This window comes from Prionailurus viverrinus, chromosome A3 (genome assembly GCF_022837055.1).
Source record: "Prionailurus viverrinus isolate Anna chromosome A3, UM_Priviv_1.0, whole genome shotgun sequence".
Taxonomy (NCBI): Eukaryota; Metazoa; Chordata; class Mammalia; order Carnivora; family Felidae; genus Prionailurus; species Prionailurus viverrinus.
In genome coordinates this window covers 111686093-111710893 of record NC_062563.1, presented here as the reverse complement: position 1 = coordinate 111710893, position 24801 = coordinate 111686093, and the positions used below count along the sequence as shown (strand labels likewise).

General features: G+C 39.8%; 1 pseudogene; it reads right to left on the bottom strand.

The window, feature by feature from the left end:
* LOC125162968 (glyceraldehyde-3-phosphate dehydrogenase-like) overlaps positions 1-24354 on the bottom strand; it is a 138147-nt pseudogene extending 113793 nt beyond the window's left edge.
* Positions 24355-24801: the final 447 nt, after the last annotated feature.

The following is a 24801-nucleotide window of genomic DNA, read 5'->3' as shown; positions in this document are numbered from 1 at the left end:
GGGATCCTGCAGTGTTCCACTTCAATTAAACCTCCTTCCTTTTGTCTAACCAGAGTCATTATTGAAAAGCCACTGTATTTGTTGTTGGGGCTATGGCCCAGTTCTTTTTGAATGAGTCCCCATGAGCCATGCTTAGGACCGCACCATTCTGCCCACAGCTAACTGATGGGGGGATGACTTCACTCAAGGCTATAAGAAAAGTAACCTGCAAGTCAGCCAATGACCCACATGGTGGACTAAGGTTTTGTCCATCAGGGAAGGAGCCATGGGGTAAACTGATCAGATACCCAATTTGGGGAGGTTTGAAAGTGATATGTAAACACTCTTCAGTTACAGGGGGAAGAAACTGAAAGAGAATAGTAAACTAAAGCCAAGGGTGGACAGAAACCATAATGTAAGAAGAGAAGTGACACAAGCATTTGAAACCGGGACACTTGTATTCAACCCACAGTGGATGCAGGAGAATGAGCACATACAGCCACAGTACTGAGCTGCCATATGTCCCAAATAACCTTGCACCATTAGGGAAGGAGGTGAGGTGGTTCTGGTTAAATCACCAATTTACATATCTACGGTTTTTCTCTAACCCCTAATAGCACTTGAGATTGCAATCCTGCCAAAGGGCCTATGTAATCATGAATTTTCTGAAATAACCTGAGAAAGTTAGTGTATTTTAAAAATAGAATAGAATCTTTTTCTGAATTATCCAATTAAATTTTGTTAATGACCAAAAGTGATATGTACCTATAATTCTTATATTTTATTCTCAACATCTGTAATCTATTTTCTGCCCTCTATCTGAATAGTGCTTCTGAATGGGGGCAGTTTTGAGAGAGACAATTCTTCATTGAATGAGGCACTTAGCCTCTCTGGCCCAATGAATGACTAAAGGGACCCACCCTCCTCCCCACTTCCCCATTTAAAAATAAACCTACACATTTCCAAATGTCCGCTAGGGGGTAGTACTAGTCGGTTAAGAACTCTTCAAGTAAGCCATCCCATTTGTCAAGGGGCAGTACAAATCCAACTTTTTAATTCTTTGATTATTAGAGACTACATCGATTTCTGTACCGTCTTTGAATTCCAACCGCAGGGTCAATAATGCATCATTGACTTCTTAATTGTGTTTTAATTGCCTCATGTATGTTGGTTTCTCTTCTCAGTTTGATCATAGATCCTTAAAAAGCAGCAAAGGATCCAAGTAGTTTTTTGTAGGCCACATAGTACCTTACCTAGTGCTAAGTATTTAATGAATTCTGACTGGCCTCAACAATCTAGTCTCTGCTTACCTCTTTGGCAATGTTTGCGACCACATCTCCACCCTCACCCCAGGTCCTTGTCCCTCTGGCATTTAGGAGAAGCTCTTCAGAGTTCCCTGAACATATCTTGTTAGTCCACCATTATGCCCCCACAAATGCTGTACTTTGAACAAATCTAATGTCCTGAAATTGTTCTTCTAGGTGAAATCCTATCCAGTCTTCAAATTCCAGTCTTTCTGGCTAATTACTCCCTTCTCTATAGTTTATATGAACTTTCATTGATGTATAGCTTCCCTGTTTAACTCTTTCTGGCTCCTAAAGATGGCAGGGACTGTGTCTGAATCACTTCCCTAACTCTTAGCATGATGATAAGTATTGGTTGATTATAATCAATTATACCATGTTTTTAATATTTGTAAGCATGAGCCACACAGCAGAGAATGGTGAAAAATATTGGTCACCAAATAGGGGAAACCATTACCTTTTCCAACACCATAGATTTTTTTTAGTAAATAACTCTAAAGAAATAGAATAGGGACACCTGGGTGGCTCAGTGGGTTAAGCCTCTGAACCTTGGATTCCACTCAGGTCATGATCTCACAGTTCATGAGATCGAGTCCTACGTTGGGATCTACACTGACAGCTCTGAGCCTGCTTGGGATTCTTTTTCTCCTTATTTCTCTGCCTCTTTCTTTCTCTCAATAAATAAACAATCATTAAAAAAAAACAAGAAATATAATATATGTGTCTCACCTCTTTTCAGAGCTTGATTCCAACTTACATAAATAACACATTTTCATTAATGCAACTGAAATGGTCAATTTGGTTATGCCTTGTTTAATTTCTCTCATTTTGTTTGCTTCCTTTTGCAGTTTTGCCAATGAAATACTCAAGACACTACATTAGTTGTTGTCAGCAAGAAATTAACTCAGGCTGAACACTCAATGGGGAGGCCAAAGAAAGTACATGCCTGCATTTTGTTAGAATAGATTGTTTCATTTCTCTTTGGCACTTGACTGGGAGAGGTTTCTTCCATCACTTCCCTGTGGTAGAGAACCATGATATCCGTGTAAGCATAAAAAACACCATGCAAAATAATAATAATAAATAATCGTATCAGAAATCCTGTCAACTAATACACTGTCTAGGAGAGAAGCATTTGTACATACACTTGAATTAACAGGATTTCTGGGTCCAGAGCTCCTTTTTAACATAGGCCTGGTAAGGAGAGTTTGGAGATCAGCTGCGATCTTTATTTAGCTCCACTGATAACTGAAGGAGTTCTGGTTGGTGAAGAAAAGGTGAATGTCTCAGGGCCATATTCATTGCTAACAGGCCAAAGACCTGAGCCCAGTCAAGTACTACTAAGGCCTTCACCAGGAAGTGAAAAAGGTGTTACCTCAGTGTCATTGTGTGAGGCCTCTTTATACCCCCAGGAGTCATCCAGTTGATTCAGGGTGATCTCACAGAGATACTAGGAGAATCAAGAAGCCACAGTCTCAACCTCAAGAAGATTGAATAATGAATGGAAAAGTGAAGAATACCCACTAGCTGAATGGTGGTTCATTTCCTTCCTTACATTTCTTCTAAGTTTCCAGCAATTAAACATGTTGTTGAAAAGGTCTCTGACTTAAGAGATGTTTTGTTATACAATACCTGGAAATGGCTGCACACATGTATGAAGTGGACTGGTGACAGAAATCTATTAGAAGAGACACATCTGCCTTTGGCAGCATTGTTTCATCTAAGTGTGTTTTATACTAACTGCTTCACACAAGTGGTATTAGTTTTATATTTGGCATGGGCGGTGAGGGGCAGCACTGGTAAAAGGTCCTCAATGTCCCCTTTCGTAAAACAAAGATAACCATTCCTTTCCTATTTTGAGGTGTGAAATAGAAATAACAAATGCAATATATTACAGTATGAGACACAGAGGAAAGATGCAGTCAACAGTCAGTGTTATTATTATATACTTTCAGGGTTGAAGCAAGACACAATACCATTATCTCGCTAGATTAACATACCATTTAACTAAATATTTTGATCATACAGAAAGTTACTCAAAGGAAGAAAATAAACTATTTGAATCCTTTACCTGACAGAGAGCCCCTGAAACTACAGATAACTGCCTATTTTTGCCCCAGACTCATTCACTCACTTAAGACCTTTTCAGAAATTTAGGGACATAAGTTTCAGTTCTGGAATTCTGAGAAGTAATGATTCATGATAAGCCCTTACAACTCATCCAGCTGACTGCTCCTAGATATTCCTCTCTCATCTTTTCCAGGGGCTTCTCCATGCCTCTTTTCAGGAAAGGAAGCACCAGGGTATAATGGAAAGAGCTTGAGCTTCAGTTCTAGACAGAGGTTTCAATCCAGAGTTTGGTAATTATTTGGCTGTGAAAGCTTGGCAGGTCACTTGCTTTTTTTGAGCCTCATGATACTCTTCTACAAATGAGGAATACTAAAATTTATGTTGTAGGACTACAGGTAACATGCTGTGGGAAAAGGGGGATGTGTGTGTGTATGTGTGTGTGTGCATGTTTGCATGTGAGTGTATGGGCGGGGGGGTTGAACCATAAATCCTATGGATTAGGAATTAACCAGAAAAAAAATAAAATGAATAGTCCTATTATGTGATGCATAATTTTTTTACTGTGTTATTTCTACATCTATGCCATGATTCTCCCCTCTCCCCACTAACAAGCATCTCAGGAATAACCTGAGACAAGAGTATTAGGTTAAGAGTAATAAACCTTTTATGTTAAGGTAGGTACTATTTATCTCCTCTGAAACATTTAGCTATCTGATTTGCTTCTCTCAGCCTTATTTTCTTCTTCCAAATGAATTGATAAATTGCTATTATCTAAAATGTCTTTTCTGGGGTGCCTGGGTGGCTCAGTCAGTTGAGCATCAAACTCTTGATTTTGGCTCAGGTCACGATCTAATGGTTCATGAGCTCAAGCCCCACGTCCAACCCAGCACTGATAGCGTGGCGCCTGCTTGGGATTCTCCCTCTCCCCCTCTCTCTCCACCCCTCCCCCCATATGGTCTCTCTCTCAAAATAAACTTTTAAAATACGGACATATATACATAAAAATAAAATAAAGTGTCTTTTTCTACTCTTGAAATTCTGTCTTTGTCATTGTTAACCGTGTTGCTCTTCTCAAGTTAATCATCTAATTTTTCAATTTCATTTTTAGTTTCGTTTTTAGCTATTGATACTGAAATAATCATAGATTTACAGAAAACATCCAAAAATAGTACAGAATTTCCATATGCTAATGTTAACATTTTATATAGCCACAGCACATTTATCAAAACTAAGAAATTCACATCGGCACCATAGTAGTAACTAAACTATGGATTGTATCCAGAGTTCTCCAGTTTATTCAGTAGTGTCATTTTTCTATTCTAGGCTGCAATCCAGGATCCCACATTACATTTAGTTGTCTTGTCTCTTTGATCTCCTTCAATCTGTGACAGTTTCTGTCTTTCTTCCTGTTTGACAGCTTGGATACTTTTGAGTATTGGTCAGGTATTTTGCAGAATGTCTCCTAGTTGGGATTTGTCTGATGTTTCCTCATGATTAGACTAGGGTAATGGGTTTGGGGAAAGAATACTACAAAGGTGAAATTGCCTTTCATCACATCATATCAGGGGTACATGATATCAACATGGCATTACTAATAATGTTAACACCTTGATCACTTGCGTAAAGTGGCATCTGCCAGGTTTCTCCACTAAAAATGTACTATTTTTTCCTTTAAATATTTTGTTCCCTAAAAACAAGTCACTAATCCGAGCCCACAGTCTGGTTGAGGGGAATAAAGCTCCACAAAGTTGTATCAAAGAATTTATAATCACCTAATTTTAAGCCATTTGGATGAAGCTTTCAGACAGGAAGAAAAAACCCTCCAAATGCCTAGAAACAATATCCAAGTACATTACCCTGGGTTCCTTAATCATCTTCTGCAGCAGAGTAAATGTTTCACTTCAGTCACCGAATCTGTAAATAATCTTGGTACCTCACAAAATCCCAGATATGCCATATGACTACCAGTAAGAATACTGAAGCAACTATGTTGAGAAGTCTTGAAAGTGGACCTTGGCATATATATATATATATATATATATATATATATATATATGCATATATATTTTTTTTTAATGTTTATTTATTTTTGAAAGAGAGAGAGAGAGGGAGACACAGAATCTGAAGCAGTCTCCAGGATCTGAGCTGTCAGCACAGAGCCTGACATGGGGCTTGAACCCACAAACCATGAGATAATGACCTGAGCCGAAGTCAGATGCTTAACCGACTGAGCCACCCAGGTGCCCAGACATTGGCATATATTAAGAGCATGAATATCCTTTTATCTCAGCATCAACATTACAAATGGAATACTCTCTATTCAAAAAACAAAAAAAGAGGGGCACCTGTGTGGCTCAGTCAGTTAAGCCTCTGACTTTGACTCAGGTCATGATCTCACGGTTCGTGGGTTCAAGCGAGCCTGGAGCCTGCTTTGGATTCTGTGTCTCCCTCTCTCTCTTCCCCCATTCATGCTCTGTCTTTCTCTCTCCCCAAAATAAATAAGCATTAAAAAAAATTGTTTTTTTTTTAAAGTAATGCTCTAGAGTACCATGTGGTTTAAGGTAAGGTTATGTGTCTGATGGTATGGAGTATCAGGAAGACAGCTATGTGATCACAAAACCCTGTTTTATTTTTCTATTTTTCCTCCCTGATATACAGGGAGACCAGTTTCCAGCCCATTGTGGTTATAGGAGACCATAAATTTCAGACCTGGCCTCTAAAACCTTCTGTGTTTGCCCTGCATGGGGCCTTTCCTCTTGTCTGCTGGCAGGGGCTGGAGTTAGGGGTTGCAGTGGAGGAAGAGAAAGAGGTGAGCAGATGATAAAATTCTACTGGAAATGCTAGCAGAAACAATAGGCTTGAAAACAGCCCACATCAAGTGAAAGTTCCCCAGAGCCTTCTGGTTTACAATTTTGAGCCCATCCAGAAGCAATTATTTCAAATATTCTTGAAACTAGACCACAGTGTGCATTAATAGCACAAAATCCTTTTATCTCAGCACCAACTTACCAATAGAAAGTTAGATGGGAAGTAAAGCATAATCAAACTTAGTGAAAAATAAATAGAGGTACTTGACCAGGTTTCTATAGTTTTCTAAGAAATTGCCTACCTGGCAATCACAAAGGAATGAATTCTAACAGGTCTATCACTTATCAACAGTCAGTGCGTTTCCATTGCAATATATCCCATAAAAAAAACCCATTCTGCTATAGTAACAATAGGAACTCAATTTTTATGATCAGACCTCAACATTTTATATCTCATTGAGTATATTCTTTTCCATACTTTCAGTGTATAGGGAGACTTATTTATGGAAAATCTATTTGTGTGAAGTTTTATGTGCAGACAACACAAAGGTTCATTCCTGCTTTCCTCTCCCCATGTCTTCTCAAAGATCTCCCAAAGACACAAGCTTCCTGTTCTGACCTTAAGAACTTGTCATCAACTTCCTTGGCAAAAAGAATGGATTTTCCAGAAACATCTGGACTTTCTGACTGGAGTTCTCTCATTTGGGAAGCTCCACATCTTATAAACATGGAATAAGCAGTTTTTCGTGGGCTTATGGGGAAATGTTGCAGGGAAATCACTGCTGCAAATTATATGAGGAAGTCAGTGGCTTCCTGCCCTCTCTGGTTTGGCCCCGGGGGGATTGGCTAAGAAAGGTTCAGCTTTACCCCTCATAAGGGCTCACTGATGTTGAAGAGGACTCAGTATCTTCATACATGTATTTGTAGTTGTGCCAGTATGAAAGGCAAGACCCAATATTGACGTTGGCAGAATAGATTCAGGCTCACTATAGCAGGCTGTGAACGAACTAATAAATTAACTCCACCTCGTGTCCCCTAATTCCTGATACTTAAGGGTGGGTTCTAATACCTAGATAGATAGTAAAACAACCCAGATATGATTGGAATTCACTTTGGATATTCTCCAAGGAAATCAGCCTTTTATCTTAGCGAAGCCTTTGGCAGCTCAATCTAATGCCCTCTTTGGAGTAGTTTTGACTAAATCTAATTATGCTGCCTTGTTTGAGTCTCCTGCTATTTTTTGTTTGCTTTTTCTGCTGTTGATTTCTTCCCTGGGTGTGAGGGGGGTTACTTTCTTAGTATTCCCATTATAGAACAAATTCTCCTCAAGTCCATCCATCTCTTGTGTATGTAAGAAATCATCAGCACAGCACCTCAGCTCTCAAGTGGATTTAGTCTTGACCAGGGATTAACCATTTGACTGTCTACATAGGATGACTATATACTTTATCTTCCAAATTGGGACACATTTTAGAGCACTATTATTGATTACACCTTGACAGCAAGCATAAAGCAGGGCTGTCTGGGACGAACCAGCACATGTGATAACACTATTGGGAATTCAAAACAGAGCTGTGTGCCCCTGGGCCTCAGATATTATAAAATCTCCCCCAGGACATTCATTTCTCTCAGGGACTCACAGAATAGGCCTGTTGACATTACATCAGCTGGAGACAGGGTAGCGTAGTGTCTGAGCACAAGGGCACTGGCTCCCCGGCCCGACGACCCCGTGCTCCTCGCCTTTGAATGACACCTAGCAGTATCCCAGCTATAGACTCAGATCTGCTGTACTCCAATTCCAGAGCTTTCTTTTCTGAAAGATGTAGCTTGGGAAAATCCCTTAACCTTCTGTGTCTCTGTTTCCTCATCTATGAAATGATGATAATATCTGACCATGACTCATAAAGGTCTGTAGAATCACATGAGTTAATCGTTATAAAATGACTGTCAGATGGTCTCTGACATCATAAGCGCCCAACTGTCCCTTGACTGTTTTAGTGATAACCCTCTTCCTTCGTGAGAACATATCACCATGAGCTCTGCCTTCCAGCCTTGCCTACCTGTTAACACACTGCCATCCTGCTTTTTATGTGGCACATCTTTCTAATACTCTGTGCTGATGTGACTGGTTATTTTACACTGCGGTGATTGCCTAGGCATTTTTGTTTCCGCATTATTCTTCATAGGCCAGTTCCTTTTTATTTTCAGTATTGTCAGAAGATTGCCTCCAGCCAAATGCACTTGAGTACCCTTTCGCCATTCAAAGCCACTTCCATACAATCGAGTGTTAAAGAGCACGCCAAAATGAATCTAACTTCACATTTTGTGACACATCACTCTGTCTCCATATCTTCTTGGGAGTTTCACGTCAGGCATTGGTTTTAGTCTATTACTGCCTGAAGGTTACAAAAGAATGCATCTTTAGAATCATCATTAGTATCTTCTGCTAGAATATGCATGACTTTCTGTGACAATTTAATAAATTTTGCATGAAAATTGGCATGCAGCCACCTTTTGTCAAAGAAATCATGGGGAAAAAGGGGTTTTCCAGGTCTCATAAGGAACATGACCTTCATACTCACTGTGTATTGTGTCCTTAGATAAGGCCTCTTACCCCATCTGAGATCAGGGAGAGGGTGGGGGGGGGGGGTGCGGGGAAGATGCCCTAATCTCTCAGCAGGTATTAGCAACTGTGAAGTTAAAATTATTTGTATGAACCATCACTATTAGAGGAAGGAAAGAAACAAATATACGATATTGTGCTCATAAGCATTCGGTTTATTTACATTCACTGATTAAGATAGTTAGGCTTAATTTCAATATTTTATTCTTAACTTTGCGGGAATAGATGACAGAATAGAGGGAGAATGTTCTTATAGCATCAAATCACATCCTGCCCCTGTAACCATGATATCACCATCCTAATTGTCATCAACACTAACAATCACTGAACATTTATTCTGCTTCTGGCATTGTGCATGCCTAGTCTCATTTAATACTCAAAATAGTACTGTGAGATAGGTTCTGTCAGTAGTGTCATACATAGCACAGGCCACAGTACGATGAAACAGAGGTGTATTAAAGTTAAATGACTTTGTCAGTGTCAGTGAACTGAAACATAAAACCAGGTCAGGCTGGATCTAACACCCATATTAACCACTAGGTTACACCTTTTGTCTTGTTGAGGGGAAGTGTGGATTAACTTTGCCTGTGAAGACTCCACAAAGCACATGTTTATTTACGAGGAGTCAATAGGAAGATTTTTAATCCATGGAGAGCAGCATGTAAATACAGTCATCCCCCATCATCCACGGGGGATATGTTCCAAGACCCGCAATGGATGCCTGAAACCGTAGATAGTACTGAACCCTCTATGTACTCTGTTTTTTCCTCTACAAACATCTGTACCTACGATAAAGTTTAATTTATAAATTAAGCACAGTAAGAGATTAACAACAATAACTCATAATAAAATAGAACAATCGTAACTACATTCTGTAATAAAAGTTATGCAAATGTGATCTCTTTCTCTCTCAAAAAAATCTCACTGTACTGTACTCACCATCGTCTTATGATGATGTGAGATGATAAAAGCCCATGTGATGAGCTGAAGCAAGGTGAATGACATAGGCATTGGGACATAGCATTAGGCTAGTGTTGACCTTCTGACAATAAGTCAGGAGGCTCATCTGCTTCTGGATGGTGGTTGACCACAGGTAAGTGACTGCAGTAAGTGAGACAACAGGTAAGGAAGACTACTGTATACACAAAGCTATTTCACCCAAGTAAACAATCGATGAGAATCCTCATATGCTATTGTGTGTGCTCTGCAGTCATCTCAGTACCCTTGGTCCCAAAGTCAGGAAAGGACTAAGTCAGCACCGGAACTCATCGTTGGAACTCAACGATGAGTCCAACGATGGACTCGCTGCCACTTATTGAGCATTTATTATTCTCTGTCTTTGCACTAAGTCCAATACTAATAGCACCTTATTTCAACGTCACTTAAATCTTTCCTGATAGACATTGTTGTTCAAGTTTTACAGACACAAACCAAGATTTACAGAGGTTATTTGCCTGTTGTCACACAATGATTAGTGGCATAATCAGTGTTTGAACAGAAGTATTGTTATCTACAAGGCTGTGTTTTAATTCCATGACATTGAGCAAATCCTTGCTTAAGTAAAATTTTCTTCTGCCATTTGAGCTTTCCATGTTTTGCTTTTTATCCAAATTTATCGAAACTCATTGTTATGCTTAGTTTTCCCTCTCAATGTTTAAATTTATCAATATCCATGCCTCCCAAACGAGTCAAAACCTGGAACACGCTTTTCATTAAGTCCTCTCTGTTCTTGTCTTGGTGGTATCATCTAGAGTATTCATTTTTCACTGTTAAAATCATAAAGCTTTTGGGGGCCCCTAGGTGGCTCAGTTGGTTGGACATCCGACTTCAGCTCAGGTCATGACCTCACAGCTCATGAGTTGGACACCCCACATCGGGCTCTGTGCTGACAGTTCAGAGCCTGGAGCCTGCTTCAGATTCTGTCTCTGTCTCTCTGACCCTCCCCTGCTTGTGCCCTGTCTCTCCTCTCTTTCTCTTTCTCTCTCTCAAATATAAAATTAAAAATGTATAATATATTTTTTAAAAAATCATAAAGCTTTCTATAAAATTGTTGCTACTTTAGACATTCCTAAAGTCAATCAATTTCTTTACATGCTTTTATTTTCCATAATCATTTATCCCTTTATATTGATCTTTCTTTTTGGGAGAGAACTTCTTATAGAAGCACTTTAAAGAGGATTTTTGAATGGCAAACTTTCTTTAAATTTTATAATTCTGAGAATTTCTTTACTAAAATGGTAGTTTATCTGGATATAAAATTCTAAGTTCAAAGTTCTTTTCCTTCTAAACTTTGAAGATACACAATCCAGTGTTGCTGTTGAGAAGTCTGCCATAAATCTGGTACTTGTTTGGGTCTTTTCTTTCTCTCTGCAAGCTTTTAAATTTTCTCTGTCTTTATGCTCTTAAGTTTAACTATAATCTGTCTGGATATTGATTGTAGTTTTCTTATCTGTCCTGTTCAGCACTCTATTAGCCTTTTTATCCTGAGCTTTTATATCTTTCTTTAATCCTGGGAAATTCTTGTTCATATTTTTTCCTCTGTTTTGCTCCTTTCTCACTGCCTGGGAATTCTATTTTATAGATTTTGACACTTTTATTTCTGTTTCTTGACTCAACATTTTTCATGGGTTCCATCTCTTCCGGATGTTTTCCCTTCCTGATGTCTTCCAGGAAAGTTTTGTGACACAACCTTTTTTGGCTCACTAGTTTGTACTTCAATTGTACCCATTCTGTGATTCCAACTGGCTCTTTAGTGGTTTATTTTTCTTTCTTTTTTTTTTTTAATTCTAATTGCAACAGTTATATTTTCATAGCCCCAATTTTAAATTAGTTCCTTTTCCTGCTCTGTAATCTCAAAAGCTTCCCTTATCTCTCTGTGAGGGCATTTATTAAGACCATTTTAAATTCATATCCAACTTCATTAGCCCTGCTGCCTCCAGAAAGGCTTTTAATTTCAGTTCTCTTTCCTATTTGGAGTTTATGTTCCTCAAATATTGACTCTTTCTGTGGGGGAGAGGAGCACATGTTTTACTCCTCTGGGGCAGTGGCTTTGGCCCCCGCTGGGTTCCTGCAATGGGAATGGTGGGGAGATACCTAGAGGCAGAAAGCTTCTAGTGCTACCATTCTCGACTCACCGCTTCTATTCCCCCACCCAATTTCTCTGCCTGCCCCTAATCATACGGAACCTTTGCCCTGGGCACTGCTCTCAGCAGTAATGGGGCAACCACCCCTTGTGATAACTGCCTAGAGCAAGAGGAAATGGAAGGAATGGGGGACACATACAGAGTCTAGCTTTTCCACTTGTACCCCTTGCAATTGGCTCTTCCCTAGAAGATCACCGTTTCCCCCAGCAGAAAAGCTCCTATTCACCTGGGCCATGTGAGAAGGCCAGGTAAACTGCTGTGACCCCCACATTGAACTTCCACTTTCAGGCCCACCCAGAAAAATGTGAGGGAAAGAAAGCGACAGTGTTATAAAGTTCTCTCCCATCCATCCTTCTTTGTTTCTGGACTCTACTCTCCCACCAAAAACAAGATCAGTCCTCTCTTTCTCTTTAAGCAAGTTTCAATGTTGTATTAGTTACAGTGACCCATCAACATCTCCATGTCTCTTGTGGCCAGGGCCAGATGTATGGGTGACCATCCAGTGTAGTTGCACAGACCCCTTAAAAGGGTCCCCACATGACTTAATGCTCTGCTGTCACCATCTTGAAATTCTGCATGCCTCTGGGACAAGAGGCCCGGCATTTTCATTTTGCACTGGTGCCCAAAAATCATGTAGCCAGTGCTGCCTACAGCATCTCCAAGTTTGGCGTCAGTAGCTCCTGTCAGATCACCAAGTTATTCAAAACTGAAAGAAGGTAGATGTCTAGGGACTTCATGCCCACAGTTTTCTGCACATGATTAAGTATTGACTGTATCTTCAGATTTAACAAAATTTTAACAAATTATTGGGGGAGGATGGGAAAGGGGGCTCCAAACCAGCATCTGGTGGCTGTTATGGTAACTAAACGAAGCAGTGCTTATACACCAGCTGCATCAACCTTCAGAAAAGCTGGGGGTCCTGATGTTATGTATGCAGGGTTCCCATATAGTAAATATCCACCCCTTTCTTTTTGTCATAGATCCAAGTTTGGGAACCATAAACTTTGACAGGGAAAACCTCAGTTTGTTTTACCCTGAAATGATTTATAAATGCATGCAGAATAAGGCCGATTGCTTCACGATTATCAAAGACATCAGGCGAAGAAAAGATTCTGTGAAAAGGCTCTCTGTGCATTTTATGAGAGAGAGGGAATTCAGTTTCTCACGCACACACACACACACACACACACACACACACACAGCACATAAAAGATTTTCTCATCAGGGACTATATTGTTTTATTCTGAAGGTATGAATAATGACTAATCACTAATTATTGATAAAGAATATTTGACACGAGAATAGACTGCATATTGTGTGTTTTTAACGTCAACGGGAAAGAGGATCATCAAACAAACCAATTCTGCCCCAAATGGTCCAATTCATATAAACCTTTCTTACCAGGTTTCCCTTCTAATTGCAATATCAAATTAACAAAATATGTTTTTAAAATTTCACCCTGTAGTGTGGGGACAATAAAAGTAACAATTTATTGTGCCGAATTTCATTTATGCTAATTGTGTGTTGTTAGTGTTGTCTATTACCAGAGGTTTCTTTAAAAGTAAGGGAAGATCATTCACTTTCAGTGTTGCTGGCTCCAATGCCTTGGCCACTGCTTCTTTCTCCGAAGCACCCGTCCCACCGTACAGCCCCACCTCAGCATAGCAAAGTCCCTGCTGCTCTAGTCAGCTGCTCTCAACAACAACAACAAAAATGCAAGTCATGGCTCATATTTTTTCTAGTGCAGCTTCATAGTGATCGGAGTTGAAAGTTAGAGATGAATAGTGATTGGCAATCTGATGCATTCCCCAGTGTTAGAGCCTGCACAGAACTTGGAAAAGGCTCAGAGAAGGAAGAAGGAAGGAAAAATACACAGCCGTAACAAGAGCTGACATTTAAAGGGTGTTATTTTCCTGAAACACAAGCACTTTATAGATATTTTCAAAACAACACTATGCCTAAGAAGCTATCATCACCCCATTTGAGGAAACTGAGGCATAGAGAGGTAAAATTATTTGGCCAGAATGAAATCACTAGTCAGCTGGAGACCCAGGACTTGACCTGACACTTTGATTCTAGAAACCAGTGTTTATAACCACTAGAGGATATTTGCTCCCAGAATCAGAGCTCCCGGTTGGCATAAGAACACCAGAATTACCATACGCCTAGCTAATAAAATTCTAATAGCAAATACATTAGACTATGTGGTTAGTCTGTACAGATTTATCACTGGTAAACATGGAGTCTCCTACAGGAGTTTTGAAAGAATGAAAATACTCCACAGAGTCAGTGAGGTCTCCAAGGAGCTCAGGAAATGCCACACTGGGGAAGCACAGAGAGACTCCTTTCTACATAAGCAATGCCCTCACCTCTGTCCCCCTGAGTTCATAGCCAGAGCCCAACGCATAGCTGGGCTTCAATAAACATTTGCTGAATTGAACTAAATTAAGTCTAACCTTGTGTTATTCACATCTCTAAAACTGAATTTCTTCACCTGGAAAATGAAGAGGTAAATCTAGATTTGTGGTTTTCAATCCAGACTATACATGAGAACCAGGTAGGGTGGGAGACATATAAAAAGCATTGCTGTTCCAGCTCCATCCCAGAAATTTTGGTCTGAGATAGGTTCCAGGCTTTGCTACCTTTTTTTTTTTTTTTTTTTTTTTTTTTTTTACCTCAGTGATTCTTAAGTGAAGTTAGAGTTGAAAATCATTGCCCAGTGTTTCTCCAAAGTTTGCTGTCTGGACCAACAGCATCAATCTTCATGAACAATTCAAGGTCATACCAAAAATACTCTTCCATTTTACATAGAGATGGAGACAGATGAGGAATATTTTCCACAGAACAATAACCCGATGCATTAGCATATTTAATATCTTACAAACACTTAGACACATGTTACAGTTAGTTCAAGTGCAACTGCCTGGTGGAAACCTGCACCTAATTTCCCACACCCCTTGCCACCCACTTCAACCTAATCTCCTGGGAGGGGGAGGTGATCGATATGCTGAAACTGGCAGGTCACAGGCAGCTCTTCCCTTTCCCTTCCTTACCTCTTGGAGGCATTTCTAGCCACCTTTGCTACTGTCATCTTTAAAGATTTGTACACAAGGAAAAATTAGAAGAGGGAGCTTCCAGTTGAAGCAAATAGAGAGAAGCTTAATTCCCCATCTCATCTGATCAGACATTTAAATTTGGAAATCCATAAATATGTTCAGGTCTGCATGATCCAAAATACTTTTTAAAGGTCATTTACATAATCCTGTCGAGAATGCTCTCTGGGCAGTGGATCAAAGGCATAGCCCTTAGTCCTACTACCGTCTTCCGCCCGAGATTAGCTCCTTCGCCTATTCTGTGAGCATGTGGCCACTTTCCTTTCAAGCTAACCCAGTGCTGGTAATGTTTTTCCCTGTGGATTTGGAATTTTAATTCAAAGATTATGCAACCACATTTTTTTTTAAGAAGCAATTTATTTTGAGGGCAAAGTGCCCTGTCTTAGGTTAAGTAGTTTTCTATTCAGCTATTTTGCAAGCAAGAGGAGATAAAGCTTTCTAAGAACAAAAGTGTGTGCATCTTCCATATCACTGTGCCTTTCTGATGATTTTGACTCGGATCAGATCCTCAGTCTCATTTCTGAAATAGTCCCTAGGGAATGTTTTAAATGTTTCAGAGAGCAAACAAGTCTCTGGTGTGATATTCGTGTTCATGACATTTTTGCACTTGTGAAGAAAGAGATAAACAATTACCACAGTGGAGGGAAAAGAAGTATTTTTAAACCCATAAATGTATGTATGGAGAAGAATGTCTCCGTGTGTCTATTATGTGTCAGCAAGGCAGTGTAGCTTCACAGTTGGAATCAGAGAAACACGAGCACAACCTCAGGTTCTGTCACTTACCAGTTGTCTGATCTTGGGTAGGTTACGTAAACTCTCACCATTTTTGCTTCCTTGTCTATGAAAAGGACAGTAACAATAAGCATTTCATGAGCTGTTGTCAGTATTAAATAAGTCATATAAAGTTCTTAATTTTGTGGCTCAATAAGTAACTTCTCAATAGAGGTTGTTAAAAGGATGGTAGTGACTGGGGTAACTGGGTGGCTCAGTCGGTTGAGTGTCGGACTTCAGCTCAGGTCATTAATCTCACAGTTTGGGAGTTCGAGCCCCCCACTTCACATTTTCTGTCTCCCCCCTCTCTCTCTGCCCCTCCCCTGTGCTCTCTCTCTCTCTCTTTTTCTCTTTCTTATTATTTTCTTTTTTTTTTTAATTTTTTTTTTCAACGTTTATTTATTTTTGGGACAGAAGAGAGACAGAGCATGAACGGGGGAGGGGCAGAGAGAGAGGGAGACACAGAATCGGAAACAGGCTCCAGCCTCCGAGCCATCAGCCCAGAGCCTGACGCGGGGCTTGAACTCACGTACCGCGAGATCGTGACCTGGCTGAAGTCGGACGCTTAACCGACTGCGCCACCCAGGCGCCCCTCTTATTATTTTCAAAAATAAACATTGAAACAAAAAGGATGGTGGTGGTGATGGCTATACATGTGGGTTTTCCATATACCATAGTGGTTCCATGTACCACTGTGAATCAAAGACATCCTTTGATCTATCTAATGATGGTGACACCCATTAACGTTTGTCTGGTATTGTTCTGATAAATGTTTAACAACCAATTTCTAGGCAAGGAGTGGGGTCAGGGGAGGAAAGCTCCCAATGTGTAGCACTTCCATGGTGTAAATGCTACATCCATGGCCAATATCAGTCTACCAACACAGTATGACATGACTGAACAATAAGCTGGAAAGAGATACACACTAGTGGCCCTCACCACTACATTTATCCGACAGCTCTTGGTACCCACAGCGTGGGATTGCTCAGCATGACACAGATCGCTCTTCTCTAGAAGAAGCTAAATTGTTCACAGGGATTAAATTTGTCCATATTTGCCTTATACATGAAGTAGCTGGGGATAAAAACAACAACAACCTGATGACTATGGCTAAGATTCATCGTGGAAGGTCTGAATTTGACAGAAGAACTGTGTGACATTGGAGCAGAGAGGGGCCAGAGATACCATCCAGCCTCTGGTGCCATCCCTGATTCTGAAAGAGAAATTGAGCACCAAGGATTATGACATTAGATGATCTGCCCATGTCCCTACTGCCAGTTTCTAATAGTGGTGCAATTAGAAACTATCTCTCCTTGGGATGCCTGGGTGGCTCTGTCCATTAAGCGTCTGACTTCAGCTTAGATCATGACCTCACAGTTCATGGGTTCAAGCCCCACATCAGGCTCTGTGCAGACAGCTGAGAATCTGGAGCCTGCTTCAGGTTCTGTTCTCCTTCTCTGTCTGCCCCTCCCCTGCATGTGCTCTCTCTCTCTCTCTCTCTCTCTCTCTCTCTCTCTCTTTCTCTCTCTCTCTCTCAAAAATGAATAAACATTAAAAAACATTAGAAAACAAAAAAGAAACTACTCCTTGACTCCTGTCCTCTTTTATTTCTGCTACCCCTTCCAGTAGAACCTGTGTAGTCTCCAGCTACTCAGGGGCAGGCTACTCAGGGGCAGAACTCAATAACAAAGGAGGAATCCCTACCTATTTGCAGAAGTTCATCTTTCTATCCACTTGAAAAAAACGCAATGCAAAAAATTTTTTAACCAAGATTTTTTCCCAAATGTCCACACATGGACTTAACTCTAAGACTGCCCTGTGGTTGATATAGATATAATGAGATGCTCTGGGCATAAACTGACCAGGACTGAAAGGAACTGACCAATGGACTTTCATAGATGGAGGTCACTGGTAATACGGTCGATCCTTGTACAACATGGAAGTTAGGGGCACCACCCCGCCCCCCTGCACAGTCAAAAATCCACATATACTTTTTGACTCCCCCCAAATTTAACTACTGATAGCCTACTGTTAAGTGGAAGGCTTATCAATTATATAAGCAGTTGATTAACACATTTTATATGGTATATGTATAATATATACCATATTCTCAAATAAAGTAAGTTAAAGAAAAGAAAATGTTATTATGAAAATCATACGGAAGAGAAAATGCATTTATAGTGCTATATTTATCTAAAACAATCCACATACAAAGTGGCCCTGCACAGTTCAAACCCATGTTGCTCAAGGGTCAACTGATTTCAAACAACAGTTTCAGTGCAGGAGTAGGGGAGAAAGCCTGAATGAAATCAATTAAAGAGAGAATACGAGAATAAGAAGTGAAGATAGCAAAGGGCGTCTGGGTGGCTCAATAGGTTGAGCATTCGACTCTTGATTTCGGCTCAGGTCACGATCTCACAGTTGGTGAGTTTGAGCCCCGTGTCAGGCTCTACTCTGACAGCATGGAGCCTATTTGGGATATTCTCTCTCTCTCTTTCTGCCTCTCTCTCTCTCTCTCTCTCAAAATAAATAAATAAAAACTGTAATTAAAAAATGTGAAGATAGCAAGTATTGACCACTCTATGAAGGAAAGGGAACTTTTTTAAAAGATGGGAGATACTTCAACATATTTGTAAGCTGATGTAAATAATCTAGCAGAGGGAAAAGTTTTATGTTGACGAAAGATAGAACCACAGGACCAATACTCCTTAGTAGATGAGATAATATGAATCTACTGCACCAGGTGGAGTGATAATGGCAGTCCTCCATTGTGGCAGGCGGAAGACTGCATACGGAAGCAAAAATGTGAATGGGCTGGAAAATGAAGTGAGGAAGTATGTTGAAGCTCTCTACCGATAGCTTCTATTTCTACAACTGAAATAAGATGCAAGGTCATCTTAGATGATGATCTAATATCAAGCTAAGACTGAAAATGAGTCAAGGAGTGTGCAGATTGGATAAGAGAGAGTAAGTATGGCTATGGTACTAACTGACCAACCTAGGAGGGAAGTGAGATTCTTGAAGGAAGATCTTGGATGGAGGGTAGGGTATGGGAGTGCACTGTCTATGTGGCTATCATGTGATGCTACCAAACATGATGACAGAATTAGTGGGAGGAAGAAAGAAGATACACCAAGTACTTACATCTTTAATGAAACAGGGAGGGTGCCTGGGAAGGGAATAGTTGATTCCCACATGGAGGTATAAGAGTAGCAGATGGCAGAGTCTAAAGCAGGCATATCAGCCTGTCTATACTGAAGGTTGGAGTCATGAAACTGAATAAAATAAAGTAATCAAATGACACATAGTATGCACACACATATACATAAACACACAAGTGTGCACACACACAAAACATAGAAGTGTACAAACACACATGTATACACAACCACAAATGCACATCCTACCCTCCAACCTTCCTACTCAGTATAAAAACAGATTTAAGGGGTGCCTGGGTGGTTCAGTTGGTTAAGCATCTGACTTTGGCTCAGGTCATGATCTCGTGGTTCATGAGTTCAAGGCCCATGTCGGGCTCTGTGCTGACAGCTTAGAGCCTGGATGGAGCCCGCTTTGGATTCTGTGTCTTCTTTCTCTGCCCCTTCACTGCTTGCTCTCTCTCTCTCTCTCTCTCTCTCTGTCTCTCTCTCTTTTTTTAATTTTTTTTAACGTTTATTTATTTTTGAGACAGAGAGAGACAGAGCATGAACAGGGGAGGGGCAGAGAGAGAGGGAGACACAGAATCTGAAACAGGCTCCAGGCTCTGAGCTGTCAGCACAGAGCCCGACGCAGGGTTTGAACTCACGGACCGTGAGATCATGACCTGAGCTGAAGTCAGACGCTTAACTGACTGAGCCACCCAGGCGCCCCGCTCTCTCTCTTTCTTTTAAAAATAAATAATAAACATTAAAAAAATTTTAAATAGATTTAAGAGCTCTGGCTCATCTGATGACTTTGCAAGTATTTGATTGCCAATAATCTGACTTCATACATATACGAAGAAAGTTGGAGATGTGACTTCAAAGTAAATTTTCCTTCATCCCTTTCTTATCCACTTATCCTGTACCGTTTCTTTTTTCTCTTTGCCTCTCTTTTTATCGTGTATAAAATAGAAACACTCTACACATCCTGGATCACTAAGAATCAGAAGATTTACCCTCACTCAAGGGCTTTGCTGCTTCTCAGTTCGGTTTCAGGTGGGAGGGGTATCCAGGGGCAGCAGAAGCAGAGCTCCCAACACCGGCCTGCTCGAAATCCAAGCTGAGCCCCCCATCCCAGCCAGTGCAGGGGTGTGATGACAAAGAAACACACACAGGAGCTGGATCCACAGCACAGGCTGTGTTTTCCACAGGTGTTGTCAACTACAGGCTGTGATTGAGTCATAGATTATGAAATCTGTTAAGTGGGTCAGCACTTTTGACCAGTACTTTTTTTTTTTAATTTACATCCAAATTAGTTAGCATATAGTGCAACAATGATTTTAGGACTAGATTCCTTAGTGCCCCTTACCCATTTAGCCCATCCCCCCTCCCACAACCCCTCCAGTAACCCTCAGTTTGTTCTCCATATTTATAAGTCTCTTCTGTTTTGTCCCCCTCCCTGTTTTTATATTATTTTTGCTTCCCTTCCCTTATGTTCATCTGTTTTGTCTCTTAAAGTCCTCATATGACTTTTTTTTGATAAAAGAAGATTTTTTAAATCACCAGAGTGCATTAAATGTAATGAGGGCAAAATTTGGGCATAAGTTTTTATGAAGATTATATATAAATTTATGTGGGTATATATCATATATAAATATTCATATTCAAACACATTCATGTAATAAGATACACTATGGGTCATAGTCAACAGTGTTTGAAAGCAATTGCCCTCATGAATCCTATCGACTCTGACAGCTACCGAATTCCAAATTCTTTTTATAGGAAATGGATTCTAGAAACTATCTCCCTATCATCTCTCCATGTCTCAGCCTCTATGCTCACCTGCCTACTGAGTACCTCACCAGCTTCTATGTTCAAGTAGTTCAAAACAACTACCACCTTCACTCCGACCCAGAGTCTCTCCTGGACTTGAGCATATTTCTACAATAATTCATCCTTTCGGTCAGATGCTAACCTTCAGTCAGCCAGTCAGCTGTGAGTACGTTTAGACTTTCCTCCTCCAGACCCGTTCCTCGGTCTAAATGCCACCACCCTCAGTTGCCCCCCATACTGCCATAATACTGTCACACCAGGTAGCCTAGTCTATGATCTCCTAAGGTGTAGAGCCCATAAACCACAGCTGCTTCAATTCTCTAAAGCACCATGTTAATGCCCTTGGTCAAAAACATTCATTAGTTCCCCCAAATTGATCAAATAAAACCCAAACACACCTTTACAGGCTGTTGAATTGTTGGCGTCTAGAGCTCAGAGATCTTGTCATGTATATCTTAAGATCCCTCTTTCCACCTAACAGGGTAATTATATATAGTAGGCACATAGTAAGTGTTTAAATAATGAAAAATACACTTGAAAATTATTATTAAATCTTCCAGTGTATAAAATGAAAATAAAGTTCTCCTTATGAATTAATAATCACATGAATCAGAACTTCTTCATGTGATCCTCTAATTCTTAGGAAGGCTAAGAAAAGATGAGATCAGCTGACATTATATCCTGAGCTACCTAGAAAAATACCATTCACTCGATACAACATACATACAAGCATGGCATTAAAAATGAATGAATGGATTAATTTGTACAAGCACACAAAATGACTTTTTGTCCATGACATCAGCACTATATAGATTTTCCTTAAATTATTCAACTTAAGCCATGGTCAGTTCTAACAAAGGGTACAAAATCAGGGCTTTTATGTATGTAAATAAGTTAGACTGTCCGAAATAAATGGCTCTAGACTTTCCTTCTGTATTTCTCATATATGTGTCCAAACTATGAGGAGATGATTGACAGGATGGCCCCAAATTACTTCCATTTCCATAAGAAAGTACATATTAAACAATAATGGGAAAATAATCTCAATGCACCAACTTAGTTTCCAGGTGAAAACTAAGCTGAAATCAAAATTGACAGTTCAGTTCCAAAATGCACATTCCATCTAATGGGAGAGAATGTCAGCAGAAAATAATTACCCATTATTCTCACACTGTTTTCAGTGAAATTAACATGAAAATCTTTCAAGTTGTTGTTGGAGAAAAATTTGACACACAGGTTAATCTTATCTTTAATTATAAAAAAGCAGTGCACACATTTTTTTAACATGCAAATTCAATTGTATATTACTCAGTGTGAGGAAGGTTTGCCATCATGGAGAAAATATCTTTCTTTCAGAACAATGGTACCTGGTGCTAACAAATGCATTTCTATTTTTGGTTGTCATTTAATTCCACTCACAAAGAAATGTGCAAGACAGAAACAAAGATAAGAGAAAATTACATCTAAGTTTTGTTTCGTTTCAGCATCAACTAACTAGATGGATACATATGAATCTTTGTGGGAAAAGAACTTTAATTTTTAAAATATATTATAATAGGAGTACCTGGGTGGCTCAGTCAGTTGAGCATCCGACTTCAGCTCAGGTCACGGTCTCACGGTCTGTGAGTTCGAGCCCTGCATTGGGCTCTGTGCTGACAGCTCAGAGTCTGGAGCCTGCTTCAGATTCTGTGTCTCCCTCTCTCTCTGCCCCTCCCCTGCTCATGCTCTGTCTCTCTATGTGTCAAAAATAAATAAATATTAAAAAAATGTTTTTAAATAAAATAAAATATAATAGGATGCTTAAGAGTCACATAGCATTTTACAGAAAGCATTTCAAAGAAAATTACCACACCCCCTTTTCTGAACTTGCAAAAGTTTTAGAGTCCAATGCACCGGTGTGATGCATTGTGATGTCATCAAAAATGATGTTGCAGGAAAATATTTATGACAGATATTGAAAATAATGTCTATCATACAGAGGTTTAGTATTACCTAGAGTAGGAGTGGTAGAGAACTTTCTCGTGTACTTTCTCACATTTTCCTGCTGGCTGCTCTAACATTATCCCCTCCAAGCGGAATGGCTCGATAACACAAGACAATTGCAGGAGGGTTTTGTTGCTGCTGTTGCTGTTATTGTTTTTGATTACAATAATCACCATAGAATAAGTTCTGTGACTTCTCTGCTAACTCCCAATTTAGGTAACTGTTCCTTCAGGAGACACATTGTACAACCATCAAATATTCTGGTTAGAGCCAGGCTGCCTGGGTTGCAACTTAGCTCTGCCACTTAAGTGTGTGTCCTTGGGCAAGTTACTTAAGCTCTCTCTATAAATGTATGAAATGGGGATGAGAATATTTCCTACCTCAGAAGATTGCTTTGAGGATTAAACGATGAGCATAAAACATTTAGTGACTGGCAAGTAGTAAATAGTCATCTGGGTTTTTTTTCTTCGAAGTACAAGGTCAGATCTCTTGGTGGCATCATAAATTATGGATTATAGAGGAAGACAATGCTCTTGTGTTAAAGCAACAGGACCTCTCCTCTTGTCTTTCTTGTTCTGTAAGTGTTAGGAGGGGCACAACTGTGTCAACAATTGTGTCGACAACATGTTAAGGTGAAATGTATGTTAAAGCTTATGAAATCTTTGTGAAAGCTCTCTCTTCTACGAGGTTTGGACCAAACCAATGCCAGACAGAGCCTACCTCTCATTATAGAGTGGATGTCCTATGATCACACAATCTATGATTCTACATGCCAGTCACTATCTCCCTTCAGGACATCAGAGAACTATAATGACTACAAAAAGGGAGATGTCTCTTGTGGCTCTATCAGTTGGATAAAGTCTTAACATGCTGACAAGTTAATAAAAAAAATCTTGTTACTAAAATTACAGTTTAATCTCAATTTTATAAAATATTAATAGCAATTTTTGAGTGATGGTATGTGAAAGGCATTTTTTTTATGTTGGGATAATTTTAAGTTTACAGAAAAGTTGGAAAGATAGTAGAAAGAGCTCTTGTAGACCTTTCACCTACTTTCTCCCAATGTCAACATCTTCCATAACTATGGTACATTTGCTAAAACTGGGATATTGGTATTGCTACCTCGCTATTAACCAAATTCCAGGCTTTATTTAGATTTTGCCAGTTTTTCGAAATCATGCCCTTTTTCTTTTCCAGGATTGTACTTTGCTTTTAGCCATCATGTCTCCTTAGTCTCTCTGCTCTATGACAGTTTCTTAGTCTATCTTTTTCTATCATAACCTTTGGCAGTGTTAAGGAGTACTGGCCAGGTCTTTTATAAACTGTGCCTCAGTTTGGATTTTTCCTGTTCTGTTCTCATGCTTATGTTGAAGTTATAGGTTTTTGAGAAGAATACCACAAATATAAAGTAGCTTTCTCATTACATCAAATTGAGGGGTATATGACAACAGCATGACTTACCACTGGTGATGTTGATCTTGACCACTTGGTTAAAGTGGGGTCTGCCAGGTATCTCCACTGCAAAGCTACTACATGTTCCTTTCCATAGCAAAATCTGGGGACGAGGTACTTGCTGGTATTGGGATGCCATGCTTCTAGGCCCTCTCCGAAGACAGAGCTATGAAGTTGTATGAGTGACTTTCATTTTCTCCTTTTTTGTTGTCTATAGTTTCTAAAGTTCCTGTTAATAATGTTGTATTAATTTCCTATTGTTACCGTAATAGATTACTACAATAAAGTGCCTTAGAGCAACACAAATTTATTATCTTACAGTTCTGTACTTTACAAGTACAAGATGGGACTTACTGGCCAAAATCAAGAGGTCAGAAGGGCTGTGTTCCCTTCTGGAGACTCTAGGGTAGAGATAGAATCCATTTTTTGCCCCTTCCAGCTTCTAAAGCTGCCCATATTCCTTGGCTCTTACCAGCTTCCTCCATCTTCAAAGTCAACAACAATGGGTCAGGTTCTTCTCACATGGCATTACTCTGCCCTCTTGTTCTGCTTCCCTCTTCCACTTTTCAGGATGTTTGTGATTACA